This window comes from Desmodus rotundus, chromosome 12 (genome assembly GCF_022682495.2).
Source record: "Desmodus rotundus isolate HL8 chromosome 12, HLdesRot8A.1, whole genome shotgun sequence".
NCBI classification, from domain to species: Eukaryota; Metazoa; Chordata; class Mammalia; order Chiroptera; family Phyllostomidae; genus Desmodus; species Desmodus rotundus.
In genome coordinates, this window is record NC_071398.1 from 45,341,235 (window position 1) to 45,362,455 (window position 21,221).

At 55.4% G+C, this 21,221-nt stretch overlaps 1 protein-coding gene across 4 annotated transcripts in view; it reads right to left on the minus strand.

Moving 5' to 3' along the window:
* The window catches only part of BICRA (BRD4 interacting chromatin remodeling complex associated protein), a 75,284-nt gene extending 55,465 nt beyond the window's left edge, over window positions 1-19,819 (minus strand). For 2 of the 4 annotated variants that reach the window (XM_053914672.1, XM_053914676.1), the window contains exon 1: window positions 17,844-18,115. The gene's annotated coding sequence lies outside the window, so the exon portion shown is untranslated. Of the gene's footprint in view, window positions 1-3,834; window positions 5,029-17,843; window positions 18,116-18,665; window positions 18,837-19,184 lie in introns of those variants that run through there. The other 2 variants (XM_053914673.2, XM_053914674.2) reach the window with 2 other exon arrangements.
* Window positions 19,820-21,221: the final 1,402 nt, after the last annotated feature.

Here is a 21,221-nt window from a genome sequence, read left to right on the forward strand (position 1 = left end):
AATTGCTTATGACCCTCTGACTTTACAAGGGGTTTGTGGTAGCTCACTCATAGGGAGCACATGGCAAACTATTCATAAAACTGCACCAGAGAAAACTCCAAAGAACAAAAATACTGTATTATAAAATATTGACATAAATCCATGGAAATGTAAAATAGATGGTATGTCAGAAATTGGTAAGTGCTGTAGAGGAAAAGCCGTGAAGGAGAAAGGCAAGGGGTTCCAATTAGGCAGGCTCAACTGAGGCAGGGGGACAGCAAGTGCAAAGGCCCTGAGGTGCGCCTGTGTCTGCATCGAGAAAGGCAGCCAGCGTGGCTGAAGCAGACTGAGCAAGGGGAGACTAGTCAGCAGGAGATGAGGTTGGTAAGAAAAACAGGGTGCAGATCGTGTATTAAAAATAGTATTAGCCATGCCCTGGCTGGTGTGGCTCAGTGGATTGAGTTCTGGCCTGTGAACCCGAGGGTCACCAGATCAATTCCCAGTGAGGGCATATGCCCGAGGGTGCAGGCCATGTCCCCATTTGGGGCATATCAGGGGCAACCACACATTGATGTTTCTCTCCCTCTCTTTCTCCCATACCCTGTCTCTAAAAATAAATAAAATCTTTAAAGATAGTAATAATACTAGCTATCCCTGACCGCAGGGCTCGGTTGGTTAGGGTGTCCTCCGGACACACCAGGGTTGCAGGTTCAATCTCCAGTCAGGGCACATGCAAGAATCAACCAATGAATGCACCAATGGGTGGAACAACAAATCAATGTGTTTCTCTCTCTCTCTCTCTCCCCTTTCCTCTCTCTCTTTATAATTACGAAATAAAAACCATTTTTTAAGATAATAACAGCAGCCAAAAGGTAGAAACAAGCCAGGCGCCCACCACCTGGTAAGCAGACAAACAGAACGCCTTGCAGCTGGGGAGCAGCGATGCTCAAGCCCACTGCAGGCCCTGTGCTCAGCAATATGACCCAGACACGGATGACCGTCCCTACCGCCTCCGCTCCTACCAGGAGCGACACCAGGCAAGTTTACAGGCACAGAAGGCGAATTCGAGGTTAGCAGGGGGTGGCAGGAGACGGGGAATAGGCTATTAATCATCGGGTACGGAGTTTCCATCGGGGGTGGTGAAAAAGTTCCAGCCATGGGCGGAGGGGACAGTCGCCCATCATTATGGATGTCGCAGTGCCACTGCAGCGCACACTTAAAAGTGGTAAAAATGGCAAATTTTGGGTTGTGCACATCTTACTGCAATAAAATATAACTACTTGTGTTGTGTCTGATGTATCAGGAACAGTTCTGCAAGATTTGCCTATGTAAAGTCATTTGTCCTCCCACCACCGTGCAGGGGAGGGACCTTCTGACCCAGTGCTATCCCAAGGAAACATGACGTGAGCCTTTTCTGGTGGAAAGAACGGTGGCTTTATAGACATGAATTTTAATAATATATTTTATGTAACCTGATATATGCAAACACAATCATTTCCACATGCGAGCAATATTACAAAAATATTATGCTTTTATTAATGTAAAAATATTATTGAGATTAGTTTACATTTCCTTCCCCCCTTCATTCTTTCTTTTTTTTCTTTTATTGATCTAGAGGGAGGAGAAGGGAGGGAGAAATAAAGGGAGAGAAACATCGATCGGTTGCCTCTCATTCGCTCCCCGAATGGGGACTGAACCTGCAACCCAGACATGTGCCCTGACCAGGAATCGAACCAGCAACCTTTCGCTTTGTGGGATGACACCCAACCCACTGAGCCACACCAGCTGGGGCTCTCCCTCATCCCAGGTGTTTGAAATCCAGTGGGCACTTCACACTCACAGCTCACTCGGTGTCCAAGGGCCACAGGTGGCCAGTGGCCACTCTACTGGACAGCAGAATTCTGGACCTCTGTAAGGGCTCTGCTTTTATGCTGAGTGACAGGCCGTGCGGGAGGGCTCTGAGCGGAGGAGAGACTGTGAGCTGACTGCGGTTACACGGGAGTCCCTCCTGCTTCATGAGAGGCGCAGACCATGCTCCAGGAGGAGGAGATGGCCGTGGTCGGACCAAGGTGGGGAGCAGTGGAGGTGGGGACATAAGGCCATATTCTGGAGACATTCTCTAGGCAGAGGTGAGGGGCACCCAGGGGAGAAACAGAGGCCTCCAACTCAACAACGTGCACCTACTTCGCACTGCGGTTCTCTGCGCCTCGGAAGGGTTAAGATGGTCAATGTTACGTCTGTGTTGTTCACAGTAAGAAAAAGTCAAATTTAAATTAAACAAGACAGAAGTCGAGGATGACATAAAAGTGTCCATGTAGCCCTGGTCCTGGGCGGATGGAGCTGGAAGAAGCAGACTCGGCTTTGCTTTTAGGGGTTGGGCACACAAAGTGTGAGCAGCCTATTGGACAGCCCAGTGGGGAGGTCAGCACAGTGACACAGGCTGGAGGCACCACGCCCATAGCCAGGGGGAAGTGAGCAGAATCTCCCCCTTGGCCCGCCCACCCCTAATTCCTCTACCTGACCCTCCTCAGGGCCCAGCCTCCCTTTGGTTCCCATGCCACTCTCCTGGCCCATCAGCACGGTCCGCCTTCCTCCCTCATCACCAGCCTCAGCCGGCACAGACTCCAGGCTCCCAGCTTCTGGGGAACAGCTTTCTAGAAGGAGCCCCGCTGCCCACTCCTACCGCCCAACCTGCTTCCTTGCCCAGGGTTGACGCTGCTGCAGTGTAGCGAGGGGTGGAGAATCCGAGTGGAAAACACAACCCGTTAAGGTGCTGCTAACCAGCGCGTGCGACAAGCAGCCTGGGGTGCGGGAAAGGGGGAGACAGACTCTCCACGCACGTGGGCCCCCACTCCTTGATTCCAGTCCCTCGAGCTGTCCCCAAACACAGACTTCTTCCCAGACTGCGCGGTGATGGTGCACACGTGTCTACTACAAAACAGCCACCGCGGGTTCTGCGGAGGCGCCCTACAGTCAAAGGCGAATATTTCTGCCGCCAAACAGGAACATTCACTTGGAATGCGATCCAGACAGACTATAAATAGTCCGGGCTACAGGTCGGGTCTTGTTGCCCAAGTCACCGCTGTACCACTAGTGACGCTGGTGATGTATGGTTGAGGTTGATAGCATGTCTCGCTCACTGGCTGCTCTGCGAGGGGCAGAGTCTTTGTGTGCTATGCCTGGAGGCTCTCCAGGGGCCTGGAAAGGGGGCACCCGTGAGCTCTGATCAGACAAACCCGGCTTCAAATCCCGGCTCTGCAATTTTATGACCCTGAGCAATTGACTTCATTTCTCTGGGGTCTCGGCCCTGGGGACAAGGAAGGACCCGGCTGTTGTCTGTAGGCCTTGGATGAATAATAATGAGAACCAAAGGCAACACAAGCCCTAACGACAATAATTGCGCGAACCTGTACAGGGCTTCCCTACGGGGCAGGAGGGCACCATGCTCGGTGCTGCCACCCCATCCTCACCTGAGGCCAAGCCACCTCTGCGACTCTGCTGCTGCTGTCCCTGACCCTCCATTCCCAGAGGCCGGAGTGGCGTGTCCAGGAAGTTCATCTGACACAGGCCTTCTGTCCACAACGGGGGTCTGGCGGACCCTTCCTGGCGCCGATCCCCTCCCACCGTGGTGGCAATTAAATCAAATGACTGGTGTGCTGCCTTCCCTCCCGTGGAACCCTCCCCAAACCAGCCCAGAGGGAGGCGGTCATTGTCCTCCCCTGCACGTGTCCTGCCCCGAAGGGGAGCCCACACACACGGTCCCCAGCCCTGTGCTGTCCGCCTCCTGGTCCAGTCAGCTCTCATGCTACTCGGGCGGCTGCCAAGCTCCTTCCACCACCTAGAATATCCTCTCACCTCTCCTTTTGCGGTCCCTCGCCTTCCTTTGAGTTCAGAGGCCACTCCGCGGCTGCCCCGGGGCCTCAGGGACCGAGAGGTATTTAAGCAGCAGGCCCCAGGCTGACTCTCGCCAGTGTCTCTAGGGTCGAGCGGAGGCCTGGCATGGAGCAGCCCCACCATAAATCCTGGCTGCTGTTGGCGAGGGGTGAGAATGGTGAAGCCTTTGTGGAATGCCATTTGGCAGGGCCTACCCACATCTAAATGCGCGCTTCCCTTTGCCTTAGCAAGTCCTCTTCCAGGAACGAGCTGGTAAGACGCGCTCTTGCATAAGCCACTGAAGGTGTGGCTACAAGAATGTCAGGTGGGGCCACTCCCCAGCTCAAAGCAAACCGCCCCCCCCCCCACCATGGCTCCCAGCTCACTGAGACTCGAAGGCCAAGTTCTAGTCCAAGAAGCAGAAGGGAACCTCCAGAGCAACAAAGAGGCAGTGTGAATCAGCTAAGAGTGGGGGTAAGAGAGGACACTAAATTACTCAATTCATCTGAAGGAGGCCGGAAACGAGAAAAAAGGAACAAAGAACACGGGCAGTAAACAGAAAACAAAAAACAAAATGGAAGATTTAAGTCCAGCCAGGTCAGTAATGACCGTGAACAGAAAGAAAGTGGTCTAAACCAGCGCTGCCCACCATGCAACTGGGCACCTGGAACCGGCCAGTCCAAACCGAGATGCACTGGGAGTGTAAAATACACGCCGGATTTGGAAAACTTGGTTGGGGGGCGGAGGGGGGGAGGAGAAACAATCGTATAGCAAGTGTTGGTGAAGATGTAGAGAACAGGAGCCCCTGTGCGCTGCTCGGGGGGAATGTGAAATGGTGCGGCCACTGTGGAAAAGTAGGTCTTCACAGAGGTTCCAGCAGAGTTCACCCTGCAACGATCCCACTCCGAGGTTGCAGCCAAAGGGACGGGAAGCAGGGCCTCAGGTCCTTGGACGCCAGTGTTAACAGCAGCATTGTTGGCAACAGCCAAAAGGCAGAAACAACCCAAGCGTCCATCAGGGGATAACTGTACGAACAACATGTGGTGTATACAGCCCTGGCTGCTGTGGCTCAGTGGATGGAGCATCTGCCTGCGAACCAAAGGGTTGCTGGTTCGATTCCCAGTCAGGGCACATGCCTGGGTTGCAAGCCGGGTCCCCAATAAGGGGCGAGCAAGAGGCAACCACACATTAATGTTTCTTTCCCTTTTTCCCTCCCTTCCCCTCTGTCTAAAAGTAAAGAAATAAAATCTTTTTAAAAAAATGTGCTATATACAGACAGCAGAATACTACTCGGCCGTGAAAAGGAACGAAGCAGGGACACATGCTACCACACAGATGAGCCTTGAAGACTTACGCTCTGTGAAACACGCCAGACACAAAAGGATGGATACTGCTTGGGACCACGTGTGTGAGGTACCTAGAGTAGGCAAATTCCTAAAGACAGGAAGTACAACAGAGGTTACTGGCAGGGAAGGGCGAGGGGACATTTAGTGGGTAGAGAGTTACACAACACTGCGAATACACTTGTCACTGAACTGTACACTGAAAAATGGTCAAAATACTACATTTCAGGTTATGTGTATTTAACCACAATAAAAGTCTATAAAACTTCTCATTAATGATTTTTATACTGGTCACAGGTTAAAATGATAGTATTTGGAGTATATTAGATTACATAAAATATATTCACATTAATTTTCCCTCTTCTGTGGCTACTACAAAATTTAAAATATGCCTTTGTTTTTAATTGATTTGTTTTTTAAGAGAGAGAGGAAGAGAGACACAATGATTTGTTGGCCCACTTATTTTCATTGGTTGATTCTTTTATGTGCCCTGACCAGGAATCGAACCCACAACGTTGGCGTATCGGGACGACGCTCTACCCAACTGAGCAACCTGGCCAGGGCTAAAATAACATGCAAGTGGCTAGCATTTATTTCTACCAGACGGCAATGATCTTACTATGGAAATCGATGGATGGAAATGGTCAGACTATATGCTATCTGCAAGAGGTAACACTTTAACTATAAAGACACATATAGGCTCACAGCAAAAATTGGAACTAAACTAAAAAAAATCCTTAAGATGGAGGTTAAATAAATTCCAGACGACTCCTCAGTGGCTGAAAGAAGAGGTTCTAGATTGCTGACAAGGAAATAATTCTTCTAAGACATTTGTACAAGTTAAAAAGTCAGGGTAAGCCCTGGCAGGGTGCTCAGTTGGTTGGAGCATTGTCCCTTAACCCAAAAGGTTGTGGGTTCGATACCAGGTCAGGGCACATAGCTAGGGTGCGGGTTCGATCCCCAGTTGGGATGCGTATGGGAGGCAACCAATCAATGGTTTTCTCTCTCACATGGATGTTTCTCTCTCTCTCTCTCTCTCAAATCAATAAGGGTGAGGATTTAAAAAAAAAAAAAAAAAGAAAGAAAGAAAAGGGGCGAAAGATGACAGCCCAAACTCCCCACAGAGGTCCCCTCTCCAGGAGGAAAGGGGGGCGAGGGGCAGGGTAAAGACTTACAGTGTTATATGAGTTTTTCCCTGCAGACTAATTCACACAGACCTGCCCCCAGTTGAGCAAACTGGAAGGCAGAGAGCTAAGGAATCTTATTCTAGCCTGGCGTCCTGTGTGTCTCAGATCTGCAGACCGCTTGAAGCAACTCCAAACGGTGGGGAAACCACTCTCCACGCAACCACATTTGCGATTCAAACGTGTGGTCTGGGAGCAGCAGCGGCCGCACCTGAGGGCCGGTCAGAAACGCGCGGAGCCGCAGACCCGCTGAATCAGAACCCACGTTGAGCAGGCTCCCCAAGGAATCCGCGGGCAGTCAAGTTTGAGGAACCGGCGAAGTGTGAGAAACCGTTGGCGTGCGAGCAGCCCCCTCGGTCCGCACCAGTGCGTACAAGCGACAGGCTGGCTGGTGGTAATAATAGCAACGATGGTGAGAGTGATCAGCTCACCTCACCAGGGGCTTCGGTGCCAGGCACCCAATGGCACGTTCTGTGAAGCGAGGCTGCACGCCGGTCCCAACAGGAGATAATTTACATCAATCTAGACCCCGTATCTGCTATCCCAACCTCGAACAGTCTGTACAATCCATTCTCTCCCCGCCCTCCAGACGCGGGAAAAACCCCCGAGGTGCAATGACCATGCTGGAGTGTCCCTCCCAGGCCAACAGCCACAGACGTGTCAGCAGCAAAAATGCCCTTTGCTGCGGAAATCTGAGTCTATTCTGCGATGGGAGCTGCCCGCCTCTCGAGGGGTAACCCCCTTTGTCTGCCGTGAGCTCCAGTCTGAGATGCTCTGAATTGTGAAGCACTTATGACACCGGTTAGGGCCATACACACAGCCCTTCTGTGGACACGTGATGTCACCAAGAGGCGGGGATGGGGCCCCTTGCACTGATGGGGAAACTGAGGCCGAGAGAGGTGCTCCAAGCCCCACAGCCGGCTACAAGCCAGACAGATGTGCCTTCAGAGGCCTGACCCCTCCACCTCGCCCCTTCTGTCTTGCTGACTCATCCCAGCTCGTCACCCGCCCAGGCCCGCTTACACGCTCACAGACTCACAAACGGATCCGCTCTCTGGAGGAAGCTGGGGCAGCCACGGTTCTGTTCATGAAGACACCGGGCTTCCCGTGGGTCTCCGAGACAATGCGGGATCCCAAACCAACGGTGGGGGTGGAGGGGCGGAGCAGCTCCCCGGCAGTGGGCTTTCTCAGGCTGGCCCCGGTAACAAGGAAGCAAGGAAGCATGGCGCCTTCATGGGGAAAATTCCGGGTTCTGGGCCCAGACCACCAGTTAGCAGCTGTGTGACCCTGGGCAAGTCATGTTACCGCTTGGGCCCGGGTTTCTTCATCTGTAAAATGGGGCGCTCCCTGCACCTGCCCTCGAGGGTCCCTCTGTGAGTGAATGAGTCAGTGCTTGGGGCGGGGGGTGGGGGGGGCGGTCTAGAGGAGAGTAGGTGGCACTGGCTGTTACTACTGTCGCTGCTATGGCCACAATCTGTGTGAAGCCCTTAACCTGACTCACAAGCGCCCCGAAACCCTCTGCCAGAGGGTGGGAGGGCCAAGCGCACCTTTCTCTGCCTCTGAGCAGATTCCCAAAAGGACCTCAGACCTCCTTCCCCCAAACCGAACCACCACAAATGCTTAAGACCCCAGCCTCCCAAACAAGGTGGGCCAGGTAGGCAGGGCTGCCAAAGCTGTCCGCACCAGCTGGGCCCCCCACAGACCCCCCACTGGCCTCCCTCTCTCCACCGCTCCCAAGCAGGTCCACACTGGCCCCCTGCACTCCTTCCCGGCCGCGCAAACATCTTTCTCCACCTCCACACCGCTCCCCTCCTGGCCTCCTCACCTGTGAGGAAACACTCCTGAGGCCAATCCGGCACCACCTCCTCCTGCCTCACCCAGAACTCTCCTTCACTCCTTTGCTTTGCTCTCCCCAGACTCTAAGCCCGCTCAGGTGCTAAGACGCCAATGCCATGTGCTCCTCTCCTCCCAATCTGCGTCTGCGTCCAGGTCGCCCGGCCCCTCACTGACGCCCTCAGGCCCCACTACCAGGTTTTTCAGAGTCAGGTCCTGGGGGTGAATCCTACCACTGGGAATGAACCGAGTGCTGTGAAGGAAGCTTGACGGGGGCAACAAGGAGGGCTTCCCTGAGGAGGGGGTATTTACACAGGCAAGACAGGAAGGACTTGGAGAACAAGGACGTCTGGGCAGGCAGAGGGCACAGCAAGGACAGAAGCGGGGAGGGAGGGCCAAGCTCCATGGCGGGAGCGGTGGGGTCAAGGAGGCAAGCCCAGGCCAGGCTTGGAGGGGCTCTGTCTGGGGTTAGGGTGAGGGTCAGAGGTTTACCTGAGCACACTAAGGAGCCATAGAAGATAGAAGGATTTTTTCCTTCCCTCCCTCCTGTCCTTCCGTCCTCCCTCCCATCCGTCCTTCCTCCCTTCCGTCCATGAAACCAGCCTTCCCCTCCTCATGGCTCCTCACCATACTCCAGTCTGGCTCCCGCCCCTACCTGCCCTTCAAACCCAGAACCTCTTTGCTTCGAGAACAGCTGCATCCAACCCAGGAGGCCCAACCTCAAGTCCAGGTGAGCGAAAACCTTCCTAGAAACTCCTCCACATCGGTCCCGAGACGCTGACCAGCCTGACCCCGATCCTCCTCCCTCTTTTTCTCTGGTCGGGTCAGAGATGCTCCTGCTCTACCCGGGGGGCAGCCACCCAGGTAGATTCTCCACATCCTCCTGTCCTCTCCTTAGGGACTCATCCCCGTCCCCGGGACTTCTGGTATCACTCAGTGTCCCCCCAGTCTCTCCCCTCTCTGCGTTCCTCCACCAGCCAAGAGGGCGTCAGAGCTTTCCTCTCGGGGGGCCCCAAACTACCAACACTCAACCTCGGCTCAGGCAAAGGCAGCTGCACCCACCCAATAGTTCGGGCCAATGACATTGGGCCACCCTGAACTTCCTCTTTCTCTTACCCTCCCATCAACAAGACCGCTGTGCCCCAGATCCCAGCCCCAGTACCCCAGGCCCGCCTTCCCCGTGAAGCTTCAACTGGCCTTTGTGCAAAGCTTCCCACGTTCCTCTGCTGGGAATGGCACCGAATCCAAAGCACGTCCCCCAGAAGCCCCCTCTTCCTTCTCCAATTGCCCCAACATACCCCAGAAGTCACCTCTCCTTCCAGCCTCCGGTGAGTATCTCGCCGACTGAGATACTGATCTCACCTTGCAGGGAGGGTGGGTGTGTTCCTGGCTTATCTCCCTCCCCTGTGCCTGAGGGCAGAGCTCTGAGGCCAGGCACACAGAGGGCTGGCTGTGCGGGTCTGAATTAACCAGCAGGAGGATTTGCCTGGATTCACAGCCCTGCCCTGCCAGCAGCTAGCTGTGTGACCCTGGACAAGTCAGTTTCTCTCTCACTGCCTCTGTAACAGGGAGATGGTGGTAACCTGGAGGTCGAGCCCTGGGGGGCGATTTTAAGCAAACAGTGACGACTGTACCACATGGACAAGTAGCAACATGGGCGCCTAAAAGCAAGGCACTGGGGCCCTGGCCACATAGCTCAGTTGGTTAGCACATCATCCTGATACTGCAAAGTTGCAGGTTTGATCCCTAGTCAGGGCACATGCAAGAATCAACCAAGGAATGCATCAAAAAATGGAACGACAAATTGATGTTTCTCTCTCTGTTTCTCCCTTTTGCTTGCTCTCTCTCTCTAAAAATCAATAAATAAAAAGAAATAAAAGCAAAGAGCTGGGCGGAAAAGACACAAAAGGAGAAATAAAGCAGGATCCTCTACAGAAAGCAAAACCCCACCACACAAAGCAAACTGCCTCCAGGCACAGGAGAACAAAAAGATGCACCTTAAGTACCACGGGAGGGTGCCTGGGAGGGTGCCTGGGAGGCCAGGGACGCAGACTCTGTGGCAAGAGCTTGCTGAGCCCAGGGGAGCCTGGCGTGAGAGGGTAAAGAGCCGAGATCTCTGCCAGCGGGAGGCCCCTCACCTAGCCTGGGGCGGGGGGCTCCATGTTCGAGGCCAGGTGAGGTGCTGTGAATGGGAGGGAGGAGGTTACAGTCCAACCAAACTGTCACAACCACGGCATGAGGCAGGAGCTACGCGGTCCGCCTCATCAGCACTGCACAGCGGACCACAGGCAGCACCCAACCTGTAGAGAGGGGGCCCTGGGGAGCTTTGATCTGCGGCTGTCCTGGGGGAAAGGGCCACCTTAGCCTCCAAGCTGTGGAGCCCAGCAGAGGCTCCCTCCAGGCCCCTGGGGTCATTAGCAGGGGTCCGCAGCCACAGACATCCCCCCTTCGCTGTGCTCCCAAGGCTGCCAGGTGGGGACCCAGGGAACATGGAGGTTGCGGAGGGGGTCACCTAAAGTCAGCAGCCCCCTCCAGCCCCTCCAAACACGAGAAACGTTTCCAAGGGGAACTACTGGGAGCTGACTGGGTACTCGGGGCCACGAACCCCTTCTCTGACCCTCCAAAGCCCAGCAAGAGTGCCCCCTGAAGCACACACAGGAACGAGAAGTAACAGTGGTGTCGACACCAGCAGCACCGAGGCTCCCGAGAGAAGCATCTGTTTTCATTCCTGTACTTCTGGTTCCCTAACCTGGGAGGGGGAGAAGGCACGTCACCTGCCCCCGAGCCACAAGGTTAGAAGGAGTACAGAGAGGACTCGAACCTGAGCAGCTGGCCCAATTATCCCTCACCTCCGGGGTCATTGAGTCCACCCCCCTGCCATTGGACTAGCCCTTCACAGGGACAGCTCCCGCCCAGGACATCACAACTTACACCCACACGGACCCCACCCAGGCCCTGATCCTCAAACCCGTGATCAGAAATAGCCCCCGGGGCTCGAGCCCGAGCACTGCAGTGGCCAAGACAGAGACCTCACCAAGAAAAGGGAACACCCAGATAAAGAACAACCTCGCCCAAGCCCACTCCCTGCTGCCTTGGTTTCCCCAAGCTGTGACATAGGCGTGTCTCCTTCTTCCCGGAGCAGAACAGGCCCTGGAGGCGGTGAATCTCATTCTGGACACTGGAAGCAGTAATACCATTAGTAACACTAACAGTCCAGCTGAAAGGATAAGAAGTCTGGAATCTGCTTAAAAGAACTCCAGATTTATAAAAAAAAAAAAAAAAAAAAAAAAAAAAAAAAAAAAAGCAGCCTTGCAGGGAATGAACCAGAAAAGATTAACAGAAAATTGCTGAAGCCGGCAATGGGCCCTACGGGCTTAAGTATGCTATTCTCTGAACTCCTGGTGGGTGCTTTAAAATTTCCATGACTTGGATTGAGCACGGGCCTGCAAACCAAAGAGTTGCTGGTTCGATTCCCAGTCGGGTTGCAGGCCAGGTGCCCAGTAGGGGGTGCACGACAAGCAACCACACATTGATGTTTCTCTCCCTCTCTTTCTCCCTCCCTTCCCCTCTCTCTGAAAATAAATAAATAAAATCTTAAAAAAAAAATCCACAACAAAAAGTTAAAATGCTGCTTTTATTATATTAATAATTAATAGATAATAAACTCAACCTTCATCGTGCATTCCGAGTCAGTCCCTGTCTTAAAAACACCTTCAACCCCGTCACTCCTTTAAGCCTCCTGTCGAGCCCAGGAAGGAAGTTCTGTCACACAGGAGGGAACTGAGACCCAAAGGGCACTGGGTTGCCTGGGACCTCACCCTCCACTTAAAACACCAACACTGGTTGCCTCGGGTTTTGGGGGGAAGGGAATAAGGACTTGGGTCTGACCTCATGGGAGACTGCTACTTCCCTTAATAACAATAAGACCTTGGCTGGGTAGCTAAGATGGTTAGAGCATCATCCCCATACGCCAAGGTTGTGGGTTCAACCTCCAGTCAGGGCACATACAAGAATCACCCAATGAATGTGTCAGTAAGTGGAACAAAAGTTGCTCTCTCTCTCTCTCTCTCTTTTCCCAACCCCAGACACTAACATTTTTTGAGCACTTGCTATACGCCAGGCACTGAACATCCCTGAGCACACCTGAGGTAGGTCTCCTGTCTTCCCCATTCTTCCAGATGAGGAAACTGAGGCACGCATAGGGCGGGGAAGCCCCGTCTGTTCCCAGAGTCACGCCGCCATGCCTGATGCCGCAGCAGCCTGCTGTCTGGCGACTGGTTTAGAATGCCAACATTGTTCCCATGTGCCTTTGGGGAAGACAATGGGGACCTTTCAGAGTGGAGAAGTCAGCCTGGGGCCCACGGGAGAACAGTAATCACAGTGGAAATAGCAGCGACCTCAGCGGCTAGCTCTTGAAAGCCCACCGCATGCGTGGCCGGGAGGAGCGCTGCCTCGAGAGGCCCTCCCAGCAGGCCATGCAAGGGCACCCTCGTGGGCCCATTCTACAGACAAGGAAACCCAGGCCCAAAAAAGGGATCACTTGCCCCGGGGCCATGCCACAGGGAAGTGGAAGAGCCAGCATTACTTCCCATGCCAGCCAATGTCGGGGGTTCAAGGCTCCACTGGGAGGAAAAGGCCCCAGGAGAAAGAAGTTACAGAGCATAACAGACGGCATTGCCACTGACTGTACCGGCTACCGGTGAACTTTTTAGGGACTTTACTTAATCCTCTCAATAACCTTTCAGAGGTAGGTACTGAGATGAACCCATTTACTAGAAGGAAAAACCGAGGCCCAGAGGAGGCAAGCCTCTTGGCTGCAGCCATTCAGCCAGCAAGTGGCAGAGCCAAGATTCAAATCAACAGACAGTTGGCAGCCAGAGCCCACGCTCTTGACCTCCACCCTGACCGGCAAGCACACGATGCTGGCCGTGGGCAGGAGGAAGAGGCAAGGAGGTCCCAACACACAAAGATCCCAGAGCCTGACAGGTTGGATGAACTGAACAGGAGGGAAAGCGACTTCCTTCAAGATGTGGCTGCAAAGGGACCAAGTGACGAACGGCAGGCTCTGGATCCAGCCATCCCACTGCCGAGGGATTATCCCCCAGCCTTACCCACTCCCCAGTAAGACATGTCTTACTGCGCACAGAAACTTCTGGAAACACCAGAAGTTTGGCAGGTCAAGCCAAGGAGGGCTCACCCACTCCGCAGAATACCACACAGCCAAGAAAAAGTGGGAGGGAACCCTCCTGCCACTACTGTGCAGCTGGGTCTCCCGGGGAGGTGAAGAGAAGAGAGTCCCGTGCAGAGCAATGGGAAGAGCGTGCTACCACCTGTGCACGATAAATATTTTTACAGACACATACACAGATGTAAACGTGTGTGCACGGAACATTAGGCCTGAGGAGTGCCCTGTGGGGAGGCGAGCTGGAGCTGGGGTCCCTGGCCTGCCAGGGAGGGTGGAGAGGGGGCCTCCCCCTGGGCAGCATGACTTAGAAGAAAAGAGAAAGAAGTGACTTCCTCCTTGGAGACTTGGCAGACCACCCAGACAGAACACATCAAACCCCATCCAGCTTGTCCAGCCCTGAAAACAACCCTTACCTCCTCCTGGACTGGGTCCCAGTATCATAACCGAGCCCCGGGGCCCTGGCACACAGTAGGCCCTCAAGGAAGTTTCGCTGGGAACAATTAAACAAAGGCGTGCTCTCTCTCTCTCTCTCTCTCCTGCTTCTCCTGCCAACAGAGCTTCACCACCATAAACACACAAACTGTACACAAAACTAATTGTCACCAAACTAGAAATGTCTTGGAAAACACTCTCTCTCTCTCTCCCTGTTGGGAGATGGGCATGTCACCGAGACACAAAGGCTTCAGTGGATGGGGACGAAACTCCAATGGTGGTACTCCAGGCAGGGGAGAATTCTAGAGCAGGAATGAAGAGGGACTCCTTGGGGACCATTCGACGGAACATTTCCCATGTGCCTCCAGGGTGACGCATCCTATGCTGGGGTGCCAGCTCTCAGGCAGGCCCTCCGCCCTCAAACAGAGGGAATGAACGCGATATGAACAGTGACTAACTGGGGGGGGGGGGAGCCATTCCTTCCGATGGGGGGGAACACTTCACGTCGTGGATGTGTAGTTCAGGAATGCCTCTGTCTACTAACAGTGAGGGTGCCTGGTGGGGGGAAGGCCCAGAGGAGACCAGGGCGAGAGCGCCATGCCCCCCACCCCTCTCCCCTGCAGGGCGGGAGAGGGAAAAAGGCAGCCCCTCGGTTGCTTTCCAAGCCCAGGCCGGCTGGAAAGGAATGCCATGTTTTCCTGTTTCCAATTAACTTCCCCCACCAGCAGCCCTCTGCATTCTTGAGACCAGGAGTCAAGGCAGCTACAGGGGAGAGCTGGGAAGGCTGGCAGGGACTCTGCGGGTGGCTGGACCTGGACAACCCTACCCACACCTCGAGGATCCCTCCCACCAGGCCCCAGGGCTTGGCGCTGCCCCCGTGGCCCTGCCACAGCCACTTGGAGGGGAGAAGGGGAAGAAGACCCCACATCCCCAGGGAACGCTGGGCAAAGCCCCACAGGCCTCTGGGAAGGAAGTCAGCAGAAAGGGGGGCGGGGCATCGGTCTGTCCCTCTTGGGCCTTACTCATGCTCCCCCCACCCCCCAAAAAATCCTTTCTTACTTTTGGAAACATTCAGCCTAGAGAGGCCTACAACCCCCCTCTTCCTACCCACCCAGGACTTACTATTATGCCTGTCATCTCAGGAAGGAAGATATTTGCACATCAGGAGAGCACAGCAGTTGGGGGGCAGGGGCTCCCTCAAAATGTCATCTCCCCAGCTCTGCTGACAGACACAGTGTCCCGCTCCCACCCAGCCCCAGACAGGGAGCAGGCTTCCCCTGACCTCAGTTTCTTCATCTGTAAAATGGAAAGACCACCTGTGTCACTGGGTATGCTGGGGACCCCCGGCCCCTTTCCCTCAGCCCAACCCCCCAAAAGTGGATTCAGCACCAGTGACTGATAGAGGGGTAGGGTCCCCAGCCAGAGAGGTGGAAGGGGTGCGGTGAGGTGGAAGGTGTCACCTAGGGGGACAGGGCAATCCTCAGGGGTGGAAGCCTTCTGCTACCACCCTAAAATGCCCTGCACCCTACCCCCCCCCCCCCCCGGCCACCTCCGGGTGCTGAATAAGAAACAAACGCGTTCAGATAACACTTTCACCCACCTCCAGGTCAGCTGAGGGAACTATCATAATCCCCATCTACGAATGAGGAAACCGAGGACAAGGGAATTAAATGACCTCTCCCTAAGGTCCCAGAGTGGCATTGGTGGTGGTGGGAGCGTGACACCCAAGCCAAGTGAGGAGCGAGCAGGAAAGTTCTCCCCCAGCTGCATCAGGCACCATGGAGGGAGGCCACAGGGCAGAGTGACGACCAGGTCCCCAACAGCTCAGCACCCCTCCCTGCAGGGTTGAGGAGCACCAAGCCAGGGCAAGTCCCAGCTCAAGGAGAGGAGGAGGATAACAGTGGGGCTGGCTCCCGGGCGCCCCCCAGCCAGGCCTGGGACCCCCCTTTCCCCTGATTCATACACCTCCAGTGCTCTGTATTAACTATAGGTGAGACCCAGGGCAACTGAAATCAAAGGGGCCAAGTGTCAAAGAGGGGTACAGGAGAACCTAACAGTTTTAAGCATCTCGGGGGAAACCTGAGAGGGTTACAGACTGGGGCTGTGTGGCCCCAGGCAAGCTAATTAACCTCTCTGAGCCTCCATTAGCCTGTTCGCAAAATGGACTGATAACACTCCCTACTTCCTCCTCCAGTTATGGCGAGTGCATAATACAGCGGCCATAATGTTCCCTGGGTAGGGAGATGAGGTTACTTCCAACTTCTAAGAGTGGGGGAGCTATGGGGAATGGCGGGAGAGGTCAATGAACCCCTTCAGTCCCACCTGACACTCGCACATGGGAAGGGGGGGTATAGTTCCCGAGCTGTCACCTGCACTGTTCTCCCACTACCCCTGAGAGCAGACTTGACTCAGCCCCCACCACTAACCCCACCCCAGGTGAGAATTTGAAAGCACTCGCAACTCATCATAAATCTCAGGCCTTTGGTGTCTTGGGTGTTTCTACAAACTGTTTCCCAGGCAAGCGCCCTCAGAAAGGAGGTGCGAGAGAAGTGCAAACGTTCAGTACAAGCCCAGATCCTCGTTATACTGTCGGAGGAGGGCTGTGTCCCCAAAGGGGCCGCTTGTCCGGGATGGAGGCTGGGCACAGACGGCAGCCCCCTGCCCCAGACCACCAGAGGGCCAGGACCTGTCACCCCCCGCCTCCGGGGAGAGCTGACACCGCGGCCTCTGACCCCACCTCCCGGGGAGCTCAGCTGCTCGGAACCACAAAGCAAAACAAAGGGGCGCAGAGAGGAAGGAGCCACAGTGCCTTCCAATCACCGTCGGCGCCCGCGCCCCGGCCCGAGCCCTCCTGCCGCTCCTCGCCCGCTTCTCCGCTGGCCGCCGACCAAGGCCCGGGCAGCTCCGGTCCCTTGTCTGCGCGCGGCCGCCGGTGACAGCAGCCGAGGAAGCAGCCGAGGGGCAGCCAGGGATGGGAAAACCAGATGGCTCCATCCCTCCTCCCTCCTCCATCCCTCCCTCCCGGTGCCCGCGGCCTGGCCGCCCTCCGCAGGGGCCCGACTCGCCCGGGCTCACCCCAGGGAAAGGGTTGCCTTTGTCTAAAGGTCACCACCCGAGCGCCGTGCCCGGGCTGGGCCTGGTGCCTCCCATTCCCGGGCCGAGGGGGGTGGCGATAGGGGGCCGCCCCAAATCCCGGGAGATGACAGGGGTAAGGCTCATCGCCCTCCTCACTCCCCCAGTAACGGCCCCCCTCCGGGACCAACCAGTCCGCAGGGGAGGGGGTCAACTCCTTTCACTGCTGGGGGGTGGAGGACCAAGTCAAGTCCTTTCATTGTTTAGGGGCGATGGGGAGGGGGAGACCCGGTGGCCTCCTTCCACATCCATCCCTCCCCTAATCGCCGGAGGCCCCATTCCTCCCTGGCACCCCCGGGAGGCATTTGGGGAGGGGGCGCAGGAGACGGGCGAGAGGAGGAGGCGAAGGCTCGCCGCCTCCGGCCGGGAAATCACCATCCGCTGCCCCGTTGCCCTCTTCTTCCCCGAAAGGCGGGGAGCAGGGCGAGGGGAGGGAGCCCCGAGGCCGGGGGAGGGGGTCTCCCCGCCCCTCCCCCCGTGGAACGTTAGGTCTCGTTTCTCCGCCGCTCCATTGTATCCCCGGCAGCCGGCGGGAGGGCCGGGGAGGCACCGGGCGCCGGGTTTGGGCAGGGGAGCCGGGCGGGGGGGCCCCGCAGGATCGGGGCGGCGGTGATGGTGGGAGAGACGCGGGGGGTGGGGGGCTCCCGGGGGCAGTGGGCGCCGAGCAAAAAAAGGAGGCAGCGGGCGCTGAGCCCCGGTTGGGGGGCTGAGTGTGTGAGTGTCGGGGGGGGTGGGTTCGGCCCCGGCTCCGGCTCCCCCCACACACACCCTCGCCTCCAACCCCCACTCCCCCCTCGCTTTTGCGCCCTGTCACAGCCCCGACTCGCAGGTAGAGAGAGTTAAGAGATTTAAAGAGAAATTGCTACATTGTGAGAAACTCACCCTGATGTTTGAGCAGCCGTCGGCGCGGGGTCTCCGAGACGGCCCTGCACGGGCTGCACAGGGAGGACCCAGAAGGGGCCGACCGGCCGGGCCGGTCAGCGCACTGCCTGATCGCATGGCGGCCGCCCGGCAGCCTCCGCCGGGTCCCCGCCGCCGCCCCGCGCCGCGGCCCGGGCGCCCCGGCCCCGCGCCCGCTCTGGGGAGGACCCCTCGGGTTTGCAAAAAAATATATATTTTTAATTAAATGCAAAAGAAAAAAAAAACCTTTACTGGTTTTTGTGTTCCGCCCCCCCTTCTCCTCCTCCTCCTCCCTCCGCCCGCGCCGGAGGAGGGGCTTGGGAAGCCCCGCCCGCGCCCGGCTAACCGGCCCGGGCTCCCGGCGTCGAGCGGCGGGCGGCCAGCGAATGGCAGACTGCGGCCGCCCTGGGAGGAGTCCCGTCACTCCAGTACCGCCCCCTCCCCAGCCCCAGTCCCGGGGGTTTGGGGGCGCGCTTTCCCAGACTTCGGTGGAGTCCTGCGATTGCTTCGAACGACGCTCCGGGATGTGGGGGAAAGCTAAAGGGATTCGCGCTTCCAGACCCCGGACGCCGAGCCTGGCTGGGGAGGGGTCGCCGTGCGCCCTGGGCGCACCCTCGATTCCGGGGATGGTCGCCGGGCGGGAGGACGCGGTGGTTTGAAAAGGTAGCGGGAGTCGCTGAGGGAGGAGGAAAGGTCTCGCAGGTGCAACCAACCAAGGAGCCGGGAGTCTGAGCCCTAGAGGGTGGAAGGCGGCTGGCGCTTTGGGATGACTGGCCCGGACGCCCGGCTGACTTGATCACTCACCCCAGTTGGGCCTTTGCCGAGCTGCAACGGCCTCGCGGAGGGCTCCGGAGACGCGGGTGCGTCCTGCTGCAGATCCTCCTCGAGGCCTCTCGAGCCGCGCTGGTGGGATTCCCAGAAGCCCCAAGTTGCTGCGGTGCTGGGTCCGTTTCCGCCCCACCTGGCCGTGAAAGCCTCGCGGGCGAGACACAGAGATTCACGCGTTCATTCAGAGAATGCATGGTGAGCGCTTACTGTGTGTCCGGTGCCGGGCTGAGGACCCAGCGGGGACTCAACCCGGGCGCATAGGCTGGGGGACTTAGGGTCTTTTAGTCCTTTCTGTTTCCCCGGGGCCTAGAAAAGCTCTATGCACGCAGAAGCTGCTCGACAAATATGTGGAATAATGAGTGACTGAGACAGATCTGTATTTTTTAAGCTTCAGCATTTATCCTAGTACTTTTGTGGTACTACTCATATTTAATTTTTTTTTTTGCTTTTTAAAAATAAATTTTGTTAAGAGACCACAGTGGTTAAGGGCCCTACCTCAAGCCAATGAGCCCTTGGTTGACATCCTGCCTCTGTCACTTCCTTGCTGTGTGACCTTGAGCAAATTACTTCACCTTCTTGTGCCTCCATTTCCTCATCTTTAAATAATAGACCTCACTTAATAGGGTCATTAGGAGGAAATGAGCTGTCGTGGAGAGAGCAGCAGGAAGTGCCAGATAAGCGCTGGCTGTTGTTATTATATAAGAAACAAACTATCAATTCCAAAAGTGAACTCGTCCTGGGTTGCCCCAAACGTAAGAGTGGGAAAATCTCTAGCAGTGGTCATACACTGGGGTTATGTGACCCTTAGGGGAACAGCAATAGACACACTTACACTTTATTTTTGTGTCGCCTGCCCTTCCATTGGCCATGACTGAACGACACCTGGAGTATTTGTTAGTGCCAAGCACAATATTACTTACCAGGAAGAGACCTCTGATAACCCCTCATGTGGAGGCTTTTACTTTTCCCAGCCTTATAGTGCGTAAAACCAAACTGGCTAGGAGGGGAAGTGTTTTGGCCTGAGGTCCCACAACCAGGAAATGGGAACTGATCTGAGCTGGGTGGCACTTGTGTGTCACAGCTGCCAGCCCCAGGGTACTCAGAACTTGAGGACTGGCTCAAACTTGCCAGACTTGAGGCATGAGGGGGTGACTGTCCCGGTTTATTCATGTGGGAAATATTGTTTAAGTATGTAATATGTAGCTGCGATAAAGTAGTGACCAAGAGCACCCTGGTTCCTGTCCCCTCTCCCCCAACACACAGTCTACTGGGGGGACACAGACAATGAGTAAGTAAATAGGTCATTTGGCCTTGGTTTCTCTCCACCCTCCATGGTAGGTCCCAGGTTTTTTGGGTGCATTATGGTATTCTTCACTCCTAGAATGGTGCCTGGTACTCGGCGTTCAAGAAAGTTCTAGCCCTGGCTGGGGTGTCTCACTGGATTGAGTGCCTGGCCTGCGAACCAAGGGGTCACTGGTTCGATTCCCAGTCAGGGCATTTGCCTGGGTTGCGGCCAGGTCCCCAGTAGGGGATGTGCTAGAGGCAACCACACCTCGATGTTTCCCTCTCTCCCTCTCTCTCTGAAAAGGAATACATAAAATCTCTAAAGAAAAGAAAGCTCTAGGTCCACTTAATAAAGAGATAAACAATACCCACCCTCCCAGAGGCACACCTGATTTCTTGGGGAGATGGTCTTGAGGCCATGCTACTGGGCCTTGGCCTGGCTGGATGTGAAGGAAGCCAACAAATAGCCAGCCCCAAACCTTGGCTCTCAAAGCCCTGGGAGATTAAATGTCCAAGGCCAGTGTAGGGTCATTAGGGACTCAAATGGAAAGAGAACTGATGTCTTTTGGGGATGACACACCCCTTCCCTTTAGAGGCAAGTTGTGAGTTTCAGGTTAACTGGGTTGGCGGTGAGACACAGGTTAATCCACTTGCTCCAGGGCTACCTAGCCAGGGTGGGGACTAATCCAGTATGCTTAGGTGTTGTCACCAACTGTGTCCCTGAGTCACCAAATGAATCTGAGGCAGGTCATTTCTTCAGCTCTTCCAGTTCTCATCTATCCAATGGGAATGTGTAGTCAGACACTAACATCTGCCCCCAAGCATTTTATTATGAAAATTTTGAAACATGGAAAAGTGGAAGAAATTCAGTGAAACCTAAATACCCACCACCCAGGTTCACCTGCTACACGGCTCACTTTATCACATCTGCATCTGTCCATTCATTAAATCCATCTTTTCTGATGCCTTTAAAAGTAAGTGGCAGACATCTGTTTACCTTCCCCGATGATATCACTAACCAGGTAACCCTAACTCCTTGCTCTGAGAAACTCTGGGGACTGTAATAACAACCCCCTGGGCTGGGCACTGGCCTTCATTTCAATCTCACTTCTATCCCCTTTTTGTCAAAGAGAAAAAAGGGAGAAACCACATCAAGGTCACACAGCTTGGGGATTCAAACCCAGCTCTGTCAGTCCTCAGGGTCCAGACTTTGAAGGCTACATAGAGGATGAAATGGGGCAATGGACA